The sequence below is a fragment of the Saccopteryx leptura genome, chromosome 3 (genome assembly GCF_036850995.1).
Source record: "Saccopteryx leptura isolate mSacLep1 chromosome 3, mSacLep1_pri_phased_curated, whole genome shotgun sequence".
NCBI lineage: Eukaryota > Metazoa > Chordata > Mammalia > Chiroptera > Emballonuridae > Saccopteryx > Saccopteryx leptura.
This window is the reverse complement of record NC_089505.1, coordinates 111,115,567-111,127,365: the sequence shown is the minus strand read 5'-3', so window position 1 is coordinate 111,127,365 and position 11,799 is coordinate 111,115,567. Positions and strand designations below refer to the sequence as shown.

The following is an 11,799-nucleotide window of genomic DNA, read 5'->3' as shown; positions in this document are numbered from 1 at the left end:
TCACCTCATGCCCAACCCATTAGGATCATTACTACAAAAAAAAAGTGTTGGGCACGGGCTCAGATATCTCAGTTGGTTAGAGCATCGTCTCAAAGTACAGAGGTTGCTGGTTCAATCCCAAGTCAGGGCACAAACAGGAACAGATCGATGTCTCTCTCTCTCTCTTTCTCTCCCTCCCTTCCACTCTCTCTAACATCAATTAAAAAAAGAAAGAAAGAAAGCAAGAAAGCTGCTATAGCCCTGGTTGGATAGCTCGGTTGGTTAGAGTATCGTCTCAAAGTAAAAAAGTTGCTGGTTCGATCACCAGCCAGAGTATATACAGGAACAGATCAATGTTTCAGTTTGGGAAGATAGAAAAGTTCTAAAGATGAATGATGGTGATGGATGCACAACATCGTAAATGTACTTAATGCCATAGATGTATACACTTAAAAATGGTTTAAATGGTAAATTTTATGTTATGTTTATTTTACCACAATAAAAAATGAATGAAAAGAAAAAGGATAACTAACTTTTTTTTTTTTTTTACAGAGACAGAGAGAGAGTCAGAGACAGACAGAAATGGAGAGATGAGAAGCATCAATCAGTTTTTTGTTGCGCATTGTAACACCTTAATTGTTCATTGATTGCCTTCTTATATGTGCCTTGACCGCGGGTCTTCAGCAGACTGAGTAACCCCTTGCTAGAGCCAAGGACCTTGGGCTCAAGCTGGTGAGCTTTTTTTGCTCAAACCAGATGAGCCCTCGCTCAAGCTGGCAACCTCGGGGTCTCGAACCTGGGTTTTCCTCATCCCAGTCCGACGCTCTATCTACTGTGCCACCGCCCGGTCAGGCAGGATAACTAACTTTTAAAGATATTATTTAGCCTGACCACCCCGAGGTCGCCAGCTTGAGCGCGGGCTCATCTGGTTTGAGCAAAAAGCTCACCAGCTTGGACCCATGGTCGCTGGCCCGAGCAAGGGGTTACTTGGTCTGCTGAAGGCCCGCAGTCAAGGCACATATGAGAAAGCAATCAATGAACAACTAAGGTATCACAACGAAAAACTGATGATTGATGCTTCTCATCTCTCTCTGTTCCTGTCTGTCTGTTCCTATCTATCCCTCTCTCTGTCTCTGTAAAAAAAAATTAAATAAATAAAGATATTATTTATTTATTTATTTATTTATTTATTTTTGTATTTTTCTGAAGCTGGAAACAGGGAGAGACAGTCAGACAAACTCCCGCATGCGCCCGACCGGGATCCACCCGGCACGCCCACCAGGGGCGACGCTTTGTCCACCAGGGGGCGATGCTCTGCCCCTCTGGGCGTCGCTCTGCCGCTACCAGAGCCACTCTAGCGCCTGGGACAGAGGCAAGGAACCATCCCCAGCGCCTGGGCCATCTTTGCTCCAATGGAGCCTTGGCTGCGGGAGGGGAAAAGAGAGACAGAGAGGAAGGAGGGGGAGGGGGTGGAGAAGCGAATGGGCGCTTCTCCTATGTGCCCTGGCCGGGAATCGAACCCGGGTCCCCCGCACGCCAGGCCGACGCTCTACCGCTGAGCCAACCGGCCAGGGCCTTATTTAAATTTTTAAAAACATTTTATGTTTGAAGCTTGCCCTTTGCAAACAAAAATATTACACCTTACAGTTCCTACTGTTTTTTATATTTTAAACCCAAATTTGGTTATTGAGTTTTGATAATATATGAGTAAGTTTTAAATTAGCACAAGTGGCCTGACCTGTGGTGGCACAGTGGATCAAGCTTCGACTTGGAACACTGAGGTCGCCGGTTCAAAACCCTGGGCTTGCCCGGTCAAGGCACATATGGGAGTTGATGCTTCCTGCTCCTCCCCCCTTCTCTCTCTCTCTCTCTCTCTCTCTCTCTCTCTCTCTCTCTCTCTCTGAGTCTGTGTGTGTCTCCTCTAAAATGAATAAATAAAATAAATAAAAATAAATTAGCACAAGTGATCACAAAGAATGATAGAATTGAAACAATTTAAGTACTGTTTCTTAACCTTTGCAGTCTTTGTGCCATTGTTGCTTATTCTGAAACCACTGTTTAAACTCAGGAATATGTAGTGTCACAGAGTTGGAGACAATAACTAGCCCAAAACAAGCTGGAGTGATTCCAGACTATTAAGAAATTTCTTTCAGCCTGACCAGGCGGTGGCACAGTGGATAGAGCTTCAGACTGGGATGTGAAGGACCCAAGTTCGAAATCCTGAGGTCGCCGACTTGAGCGTGGGCTTACCAACTTGAGTGCGGGGTCGCTGGCTTGGGCATGGGATCATAGACATGACCCCATGGTTGATGGCTTGAACCCAAGGTTGCTGGTTTGAGCAAGGGGTCACTCTGCTGCAGTCCCCCAGGTCAAGGCATATATGAGAAACAATCAATGAACAACTAAGGTGCCACAATCAAGAATTGATGCTTATTATCTCTCTCCCTTCCTATCTGTCTGTTCCTATCTGTCCCTCTCTTTGTCTTTCTCTCTGTCTCTGTCACACACAAAAATAAAGAAAGAAAAAATTACTTTCAACTTGGCCTGTGGTAGCACAGTGGATAGAACATCAATCTGGAATGCTGAGGTCGCAGCTGGAAACCCTGGGCTTGCCAGGTCAAGGCACATATGACAAGCAATCAATGAACAACTGAAGTGAAGCAGCTGTGGGTTGATACTTCTTGCTCCACCCACACCCCTGTAGAAATCAATAAATCAAATCTCCAAAAAAAAACTACTTTCAAAATGAACATGTGTATCTGAGTCTGTGTGTGTGAAGAGGTGACTGAGATTTTTCCTTACTAACTTCCAAGTGGAACACAATGTTTACTAAAAAGTAAGTAATAAGTTTGTGCTAATTTTAAACTTACATATATATGTCTAAAACTCAACAGAATCTGCAGCAGCAATTTAGAACTTAGAGCAATAATTTTTTTTTTTTAGGAAGAAGTATTTTTTGACTGACCTTGTTTTATTTTGTTTGTATTTTTCTGAAGCTGGAAACGGGGAGAGACAGTCAGACAGACTCCCGCATGCGCCCGACCGGGATCCACCCAGGGGGGATGCTCTGCCCACCAGGGGGCGGTGCTCTGCCCCTCCGGGGCCACTCTGGCGCCTGGGGCAGAGGCCAAGGAGCCATCCCCAGCGCCCGGGCCATCTTTGCTCCAATGGAGCCTTGGCTGCAGGAGGGGAAGAGAGAGACAGAGAGGAAGTGGGGGGGGGTGGAGAAGCAAATGGGCGCTTCTCCTATGTGCCCTGGCCGGGAATCGAACCCAGGTCCCCCGCATGCGAGGCCGACGCTCTACCGCTGAGCCAACCGGCCAGGGCCGACTGACCTTGTTTAAAATACCCTTTGGAGTCATTCAAGTTCTCAGCCCTCAATTTAAAGAACATTGTCAGGTTTTGTCTCCTACAGAAAACCTCCCTTGACAGTGTCTCCTTCCATGAATCTGATTCAAATATTTGTCCTTTATATTATTATTATTAAAGATTTTTGTTTATTCATTTTAGAGAGAGGAGGGAGGGGAGAGAGAGAGAGAGAGAAGACTGGAGAAGCAGGAAGCATCAACTCCTATATGTGCTTTGACCAGGCAAGTCCAAGGTTTTGAACCAGCAACCTCAGTGTTCTAGGTCCTCAGTGTTCTAGGTTGATGCTTTTTCCATTGTGCCACCACAGGTCAGGATCAAATATTTCTCCTTTATATCCCCATAGTACCCTAAACCTGGTTCTGTCATTGAACTATTTTTTTTTAATTCATTTTAGAGAGGAGAGGGAGAGACAGAGAGAAAGAGAGAGAGGAGAGACAGAGAGAGAGAAGGGGGGAGGAGCTGGAAGCATCAACTCCCATATGTGCCTTGAGCAAGCCCAGGGTTTCGAACCGGCGACCTCAGCATTTCCAGGTTGACGCTTTATCCACTGTGCCACCACAGGTCAGGCCGCCACTGTCATTGAACTCTTAACGCTGCATTATAATTGTCTCCTTTCACTTCTAGACTGGGACGCTGAAAGTTAGGACCTGGCCCTATGAGTCAGTTAGTGCTCAATGTTACAGCCTCATCAGGATAGTCTAACACAGTGGTAGTCAACTTGGTCCCTACCGCCCACTAGTGGGCATTCCAGCTTTCATGGTGGGCGGTAGTGGAGCAACCAAAGTATAAATAAAAAGATAGATTTAACTATAGTAAGTTGTTGTTGTTTTTTTTAATTTTATTTTTATTTTATTTATTCATTTTTAGAGAGGAGAGAGAGAGAGAGAGACAGAAAGGGAGAGAGAGGAGAGAGACAGAGAAGGGGGGAGGAGCTGGAAGCATCAACTCTCATATGTGCCTTGACCAGGCAAGCCCAGGGTTTCGAACCGGCGACCTCAGCATTTCCAGGTCAACGCTTTATCCACTGCGCCACCACAGGTCAGGCTATAATAAGTTGTTTTATAAAGATTTATTCTGCCAAACTTAGGAAATTCGACAAAGTACTTGTTAAGTAATTATTATTAGATGCTTTAACTTGCTGTAACTCTGCTTTATAAATTTTATAAAGTAAAGTTACTTCCCTACTTTATAAATCACCATTATTGGGGAACCAGTGAGTGGTTAGAAAATTTCACTAACAGAGATACAAAAGTGCGCGGTAGGTATAAAAAGGTTGACTACCCCTGGAACATGACCGTCCAGGAGTGAAATGGTTTGGAGAAGGGGTTGGTAGTGCACAGGAGTTGAGCTGCACCGGGCAGTCAAGGCCCCTTGAGGTGGAGAGAGGGCCTTGCAACCAACACAAGTATTTTATTCCATGTGTTAGCTTAAGAAATGGATCGCCCATCTCACTAGCCCTAATTTTCAGAAGCTCACAGAGGTCAGAGGAATTGCTCACAGTTACAGAGCTCACAGTTACTCAAGCCCGGATGCACACTTCCTGACTTCTCAGCCAGGACCCCCACCCTAGCCCCGCTCCTGGACCCTGCAGCTCCGACCTCGCCCACCGTGCCATATCCTCACTTAACCACGCAGGGGCGCCAGATGTTCGTTCATGGGGAAGCCGGGCCTAGGCTGCGGAGTGACTGCTTCTGGGAGCGAGGCCCACCGGCCCCGCGCCGCGGGTGGAGCCGGGGAGTCGTGGTAGAGAAAGGGTCTGGGCCGGGGCGGGGCGAGCAGTGTTGTGAGAGAGCCGGAGGTGGGGCGCGTTGGCAGCGGGATGCAGGGAGGCGGAGGAATGGGCAGTTGCTGCCTTCTCTGGCCTTGCCTTGTCTGGCCTGTTGGAGAGAGGGCACAGACGGAGAAGGAGAGGATTCTCCAGAGCGCAGGGCCTCTGCCTCCGCCTCCATTCTCCTCAGTGTCGCTCAGGAACAGGGCGGACATTCCTAAGTCTCCGGCGGAAAACCTGGAAATAGACCCAGAGGCCAGCCTCCTGCAGCCTGGGCCAGTTTTCCCAACGCCACCCTGCTCCAGGACTTCCCGGAAGGGCCCCAGGCTGCTGGCCAATGCTCCCTCCTAGACCTGCCCCTGCGCCCATCCTTCCTGGCTTCTGCCTCTCAGCCGAGGCGATCAGACCCCAGCCCTGAGCCGCAGACCTGTATCCACCCACTTCTAGTTCAAAGTCATGACCTGCCCCCCTAAACCTGGCTCTCTTTCAGAATTTCTTGTCTGAGTGTCTCTATCATTGACCTCAAAGCTGGGAATCGTCCTTGATACCTTTCTTTTTCATTCCCCATATCTAGTCTATTATTTCATTTCCTCTTTTTACTTCTTGCTTTCCATTCACCCCACTCACTGGGCCAAATGTCCATCATCTCTCACCAGAATTGGTGTTCTTTTCTGGACTCCCCACTACCACGCTTCTTCCCTCTCCTCTTAATCCTTTCTCCAGGTAGTAGCCCTGATAATCTTGTCAAACCATCAGTCATCACCCACCTCCTGACATCTTTCAATAACTTTCCAGATCTTAGCATCGGCCACAGGGATCTTAATAATCTGATCCTTCCTGCGTTTCTGGCACCATCCTCCTCATTCTCTATGTTCCAGCTACACTGGCTGTGCTGGTCACAGGGCCTATGCACATGCTGTTAACTAACTCCTGTTAACTAATTCTTGCTTTTTTTTTTTTTTTTTTTTTTTTTTGATAGAGACAGAGAGACAGACAGACAGACAGGAGAGAGATGAGAAGCATCAATTCTTTGTGGTGGCTCCTTAGTTGTTCATTGATTGCTTTCTCATGTGTGCCTTGACCAGGGGGCTCCAGCAGAGCAATTGACCCTGTGCTCAAGCCAGTGACTTTGGACTCAAGCCAGCAACCTTAGGCTCAAGCCAGCAACCATTGGGTCATGTCTATGAGCCCATGCTCAAGCCAGCAACCCCACACTCAAGGTGGTGGGCCCATGCTCAAGCTGGCGACCTCAGGGTTTCGAACCTGGGTCCTTTGTGTCCCAGTCCGATGCTCTATCCACTGCGCCACCACCTGGGCAAGCTAATTTCTGCTCCATCAGCTCTGGACTCTAGTACTGTTTCTCAAGGACACTCTCCCTAACCTCCCTGACCTGGCTAGATCCCCTATTGTTGATGCTTCTAGCACCCCATACTTCTCCTTCATGTATTCGTTTTCCACAGTTTCAGATACCTGCGGTCAACTGTGGTTTAAAAATATTAAGTGGAAAATTCCATAAGAAAACAATTCATAAGTTTTAAAATGCATGCCATTCTGAGTAGCATGATGAAATGACTCTCTCGCCAGCCCGCTCTGTCCTGCCTGGTTTATGAATCTTCCCTTTGTCTAGCATATCCACGCTGTATGTGCTACCCGCTCATTAGTCGCTTAGTAGCTGTCTTGGTTAGATCTATTGTCACAGTACCACAGTGCTTGTGTTAAATTAGCCTTTATTTTACTTAATAATGACCCAAAAGCAGTGATGAAGACAATTCAGATACGACAAAGAGAAGCAGTACAGTGCTTCTTTTAAGTGAAAAGGTGGGTTTTTTACTTAATAAAGAAAGGAAAAGAATCATATGCTGAGGTTGCTGAGATCTACAGTAAGAACAGATCTGGCCTGACCAGTGATGATACAGTGGATAGAGCATCAACCTGGGACAGCGAGGTTGCCTGCTTGAGCGTGGGCTCATCTGGCTTAAGCACAGGTTCACCAGCTTGAGCACAGGGTTGCAGGCTTGAGTGTAGGATAATCGACATGATCCCATGGTCGCTGGCTTGAGCCCAGAGGTTGCAGGCCTGAAGCCCAAGGTCGCTGGCTTGAGCAAGGGGACACTGGCTTGGCTGGAGCGCCCTGGTCAAGGCACATATGAGAAAAGCAATCAATAAACAAGTAAAGTGCCACAACCATGAGTTGATGCTTTTCATCTCTCTCTTCCTGTCCCTGTCACTGTCTCTCTGTCTCTCATTAAAAAAAAAAAAATCTTCCCAAGATCTTATGAAGGAAAAACAAGTTTCATGCAAGTTTGCTGCTAGAGACCACATTTACAGAATTTTTATTACAGTATATTATTATTATTATTCTATTTTATTAGGTATTATTGTTAATCTCTTACTGTGCCTAATTTATACTTATCATAGATATGCATATATAGGAAAAAAACATAGCATACATCAAGTACAGTACTATCTGTGGTTTCTGGCATCCACTGGGGACTTGGAATGTATCCCCTGCAGATAGGGGGTATTACTATAATTATAATTGCCCATTTGTTGTTAATATTATTTAATTGTCTGTTTCTTCTACTAGACTGTACTCTCCATGAGGACAAGAACCATATCAATTTTTGCTCACTTCAAAATTTCCAGCACCTATGTGTCTGGCACATAGTAAGTGTTCAGTATTCCTTGAGTAAATAAGTAAATTAATATTACATATTGCACATTCCTCTCCACATTCACTCTATTTCCTGAAGTCAAGCCTCTAGCATCTCCTATCTGGACCTCAGCAATCCACTTCTTAACTGGCCTCCCAGTTTACAATCAAGTCCCTACTGGTTTCTACCGAGCAGCCAGAATGGCCTAATGAAAACACCAATCTGACTATGTCACCCTTCCCACCCCTTTTAATAGCCTTCAGTGGCTTCCCATGGCTCCTGGAATAAAATCCAAACTCCTGACACAGCCTTACAAGGCCTTGTATGGCCTGGCTCCACCTCATGCCAAGCTCCACCTCCTCAAAGGACCTTTCTTAGTTCAACAAATATTGAAGCCTGTTTACCAGGAACTGAGGATTCAATGGTGAGTAAAAACAGACTCCTTCAGATCTGCTTACAATCCTCCAGATACTTGAACACAACTCCTTAGGGCCTTTGCACATGCTTTCCCCCTTGTCTGCAAAGTATTTCTCTCTTCTTTCTCTATGTTCCTGACTTTGCCCAGTCAAACCTACTCACCCATCAGATCTCAGATCAAACATTTATTTAGGGATAACTTATCTGACCCCCAACGTAGGTCCCTAAGATGTTTTTATAATACCTTTCATGAGGTTATTGCTCCCGATACTCTATGCTCATAGTGCTGATCACGCTTTTTATTTTTACATATGTTTGTGTGGTTACATGGCTGATGCCCATGTTCCTCACCAGGGGCTTCCACATTTGGATTTTGCTTACCATCATATCCTCTGGTGCTCTATGATTTATTGAATGAATAAACGAGTAAGTGATTCCCCTGTGGAGTATTCAGAGGGTGCTGCCTTCAGGGAAATGTTTGTGTCTCTACCTTGTGGTGAAGATGAGCTGGGGGCTGGGAAGAGTGTTCAAAGGAGCTCTCACTATGTGGAGGGCCTAGCAGCTGTTGCTAGTCCTTTCCTTGCCTCTCCTCATCCTCAACACCTGTGACTTGGCTCCACTTACCCCTCTCTCCTCCCAGCTCTCCCCGTCGTTTTCAGTGCCCCACCTACACTGGCCCTGCACCCATTCCTCCAGGCTTCCCACATGGTGACCCCTCCACCTTCTTTCTTTCTTTTTTTACTTTTTAAAAGATTTTATTTTATTCATTTTAGAGAGGAGAGAGAGAGAGAGAGAGAAGGGGGAGGAGCAGGAAGCATCAACTCCCATATGTGACCAGGCAAGCCCAGGGTTTTGAACCAGAGATGTCAGCATTCCAGGTCAACGTTTTATCCACTGCGCCACCACAGGTCAGGCCACCTTCTTTATTTTAATTTTTATTATTTTTATTAATTTTATCTTTTTTTTTTTTGTATTTTTCTGAAGCTGGAAACGGGGAGAGATAGTCAGACAGACTCCCGCATGCGCCCGACCGGGATCCACCCGGCACGCCCACCGGGGGTCGATGCTCTGCCCCTCCGGGGCCTCGCTCTGCTGCGACCAGAGCCACTCTAGCGCCTGGGGCAGAGGCCTAGGAGCCATCCCCAGCGCCCGGGCCATCTTTGCTCCAATGGAGCCTCAGCTGCGGGAGGGGAAGAGAGAGACAGAGAGGAAGGAGAGGGGGAGGGGTGGAGAAGCAGATGGGCACTTCTCCTGTGTGCCCTGGCCGGGAATCGAACCTGGGACTTCTGCACGCCAGGCTGACGCTCTACCACTGAGCCAACCGGCCAGGGCCTTTATTCATTTTAAAGAGGAGAGTGACAGAGAAAAAGAGAGAGAGAGAAAGGTGGGAGAAGCAGAAAGCATCAACTCCCATATGTGCCCTGACCAGACAAGTGCAGGGTTTCAAACTGGCAACCTCAGTGTTCTAGGTTGAGTCTTTTTGTTTGTTTGTTTGTTTGTATTTTTCTGAAGCTGGAAACGGGGAGGCAGTCAGACAGACTCCCACATGCACCCAACTGGGATCCACCCGGCACGCACACCAGGGGGCGACGCTCTGCTCACCAGGGGGCGATGCTCTCCCCATCCAGGGCGTTGCTCTGTTGCGACCAGAGCCACTCTAGCGCCCGCACAGGCCATGGAGCCACCCCCAGCGCCCGGGCCAACTTTGCTCCAATGGAGCCTTGGCTGCGGGAGGGGAAGAGAGAGACAGAGAGGAAGGAGAGGGGGAGGGGTGGCTAAGCAGATGGGCACTTCTCCTGTGTGCCCTGGCCAGGAATCGAACCCAGGACTTCCGCACGCCAGGCCGACGCTCTACCACTGAGCCAACTGGCCAGGGCTAGGTTGAGTCTTTATCCACTGTGCCACCACAGGTCTGCCCGACCCCTTCACCTTCAACTCTTCTCCCTACTCTTTCACGTGGCTGTTTCGCCACATCCTTCAGGTCAAGTTTATTTTTATTTATTTATTTATTTTTGTATAAGGCGGGGAGCAGGAAGCATCAACTCATAGTAGTTGCTTTTTGTATGTCTTGACCACGCAAGCCCAGGGTTTTGAACCAGTGACCTCAGTATTCCAGGTCAACACCTCATCCACTACACCACCACAGAGCAGGTTATATTTATTTATTTATTTATTTATTTATTTATTTATTTATTTATTTATTTATTTATTAGAGAGAGAGTCAGAGAGAGGGATAGACAGGGACAGACAGGAATAAAGAGATGAGAAGCATCGATCATTAGTTTTTCGTTGTGCATTGCAACACCTTAGTTGTTCATTGATTGCTTTCTCATATGTGCCTTGACTGTGGGTCTTCAGCAGACCAAGTAACCCCTTGCTCCAGCCAGTGACCTTGGGTCCAAGCTGGTGAGCTTTTGCTCAAACCAGATGAGCCCGTGCTCAAGCTGGCGACCTTGGGGTCTCGAACCTGGGTCTTCTGCATCCCAGCCAGACGCTCTATCTACTGCACCACCGCCTGGTCAGGCTATTTTTTTAATTTTTAAAAAGATTTTATTTACTGGCCTGAACTGTGGTGGCGCAGTGGATAAAGCACCAACCTGAAACGCTGAGGTCACTGGTTCAAAACCCTGGGCTTGCCTGACCTGCGGTGGCGCAGTGGATAAAACATCGACCTGGAGTGCTGAGGTCGCCGGTTCAATACCCTGGGCTTGCCTGGTCAAGGCATATATGGAAGTTGATGCTTCCTGCTCCTCCTTCCTTCTCTCTCTCTAAAACTGAATAAATAAAATAAAATTTAAAAAAGTTAAAAAAACAAAACAAAAACAAAAAACCCTGGGCTTGCTTGGTCAAGGCACATATGGGAGTTGATGCTTCTTGCTCCTCCTCCCTTTCTCTCTCTAAAAATGAATAAACAAAATCTAAAAAAAAAAAAAAAGCACAAAAAACCATTTTATTTAGTTTAGAAGGTGAGGAAAAGCATCAACTCAATAGCTGCTTCTCCTATGTGTCTTGACCAGGCAAGCCTGAGGTTTCAAACCAACAATCTCAGCATTCTAGGTCAACACTTTAAACACTGCACCACCACAGGTCAGGCCCTTCAGGTCAAGTTTAATTGCTACATCTTTAGAGGACACTTGCATTGTGGCTCACAATGAAAATACATTTATATATTTATCATGTGTCCCTAGATGCACTATAAGCTTTGGCCACACACAACAGAAAATCCAACTCCATTGGCTTAAAGAAGGAAAGTCTAGTAGTAGGACTGCTTTTGTGGATGGTTAATTCAGTGATGTTCTCAAGGATCTAGGTTCTCTTGCTTGTGCTGCTCTGCCACCCATGATGTTGGCTTTGTCCTCAGGTTGGTTAGCAGGACGGACACAGCAATTCCAGGCATCACAGTTGGACCTCTTATCACACAAGCAGGGTTTTCCCATCGTTATGGATCTTAGTTAACTTTTGCTGTCTAAGAACTTATCACAAAACTTAGCAGGTTAAAACAACCTTTATTATCTCACAGTTTCTGAGGGTTAGAAACCCAGGTGTGGCTTAGCTGGTTGGTTCTGGCAGAGGGTCTCTCTCTCATGAGGTTATTGCCAAGCCGTGGGCCAG

At 46.8% G+C, this 11,799-nt stretch overlaps 1 non-coding gene across 1 annotated transcript; it reads right to left on the bottom strand.

The window, feature by feature from the left end:
• Nucleotides 1–3,230: 3,230 nt before the first annotated feature.
• TRNAA-CGC (transfer RNA alanine (anticodon CGC)) lies at nucleotides 3,231–3,306 on the bottom strand. The gene has a single exon. It is a non-coding gene; the product is annotated as a tRNA-Ala (tRNA).
• Nucleotides 3,307–11,799: the final 8,493 nt, after the last annotated feature.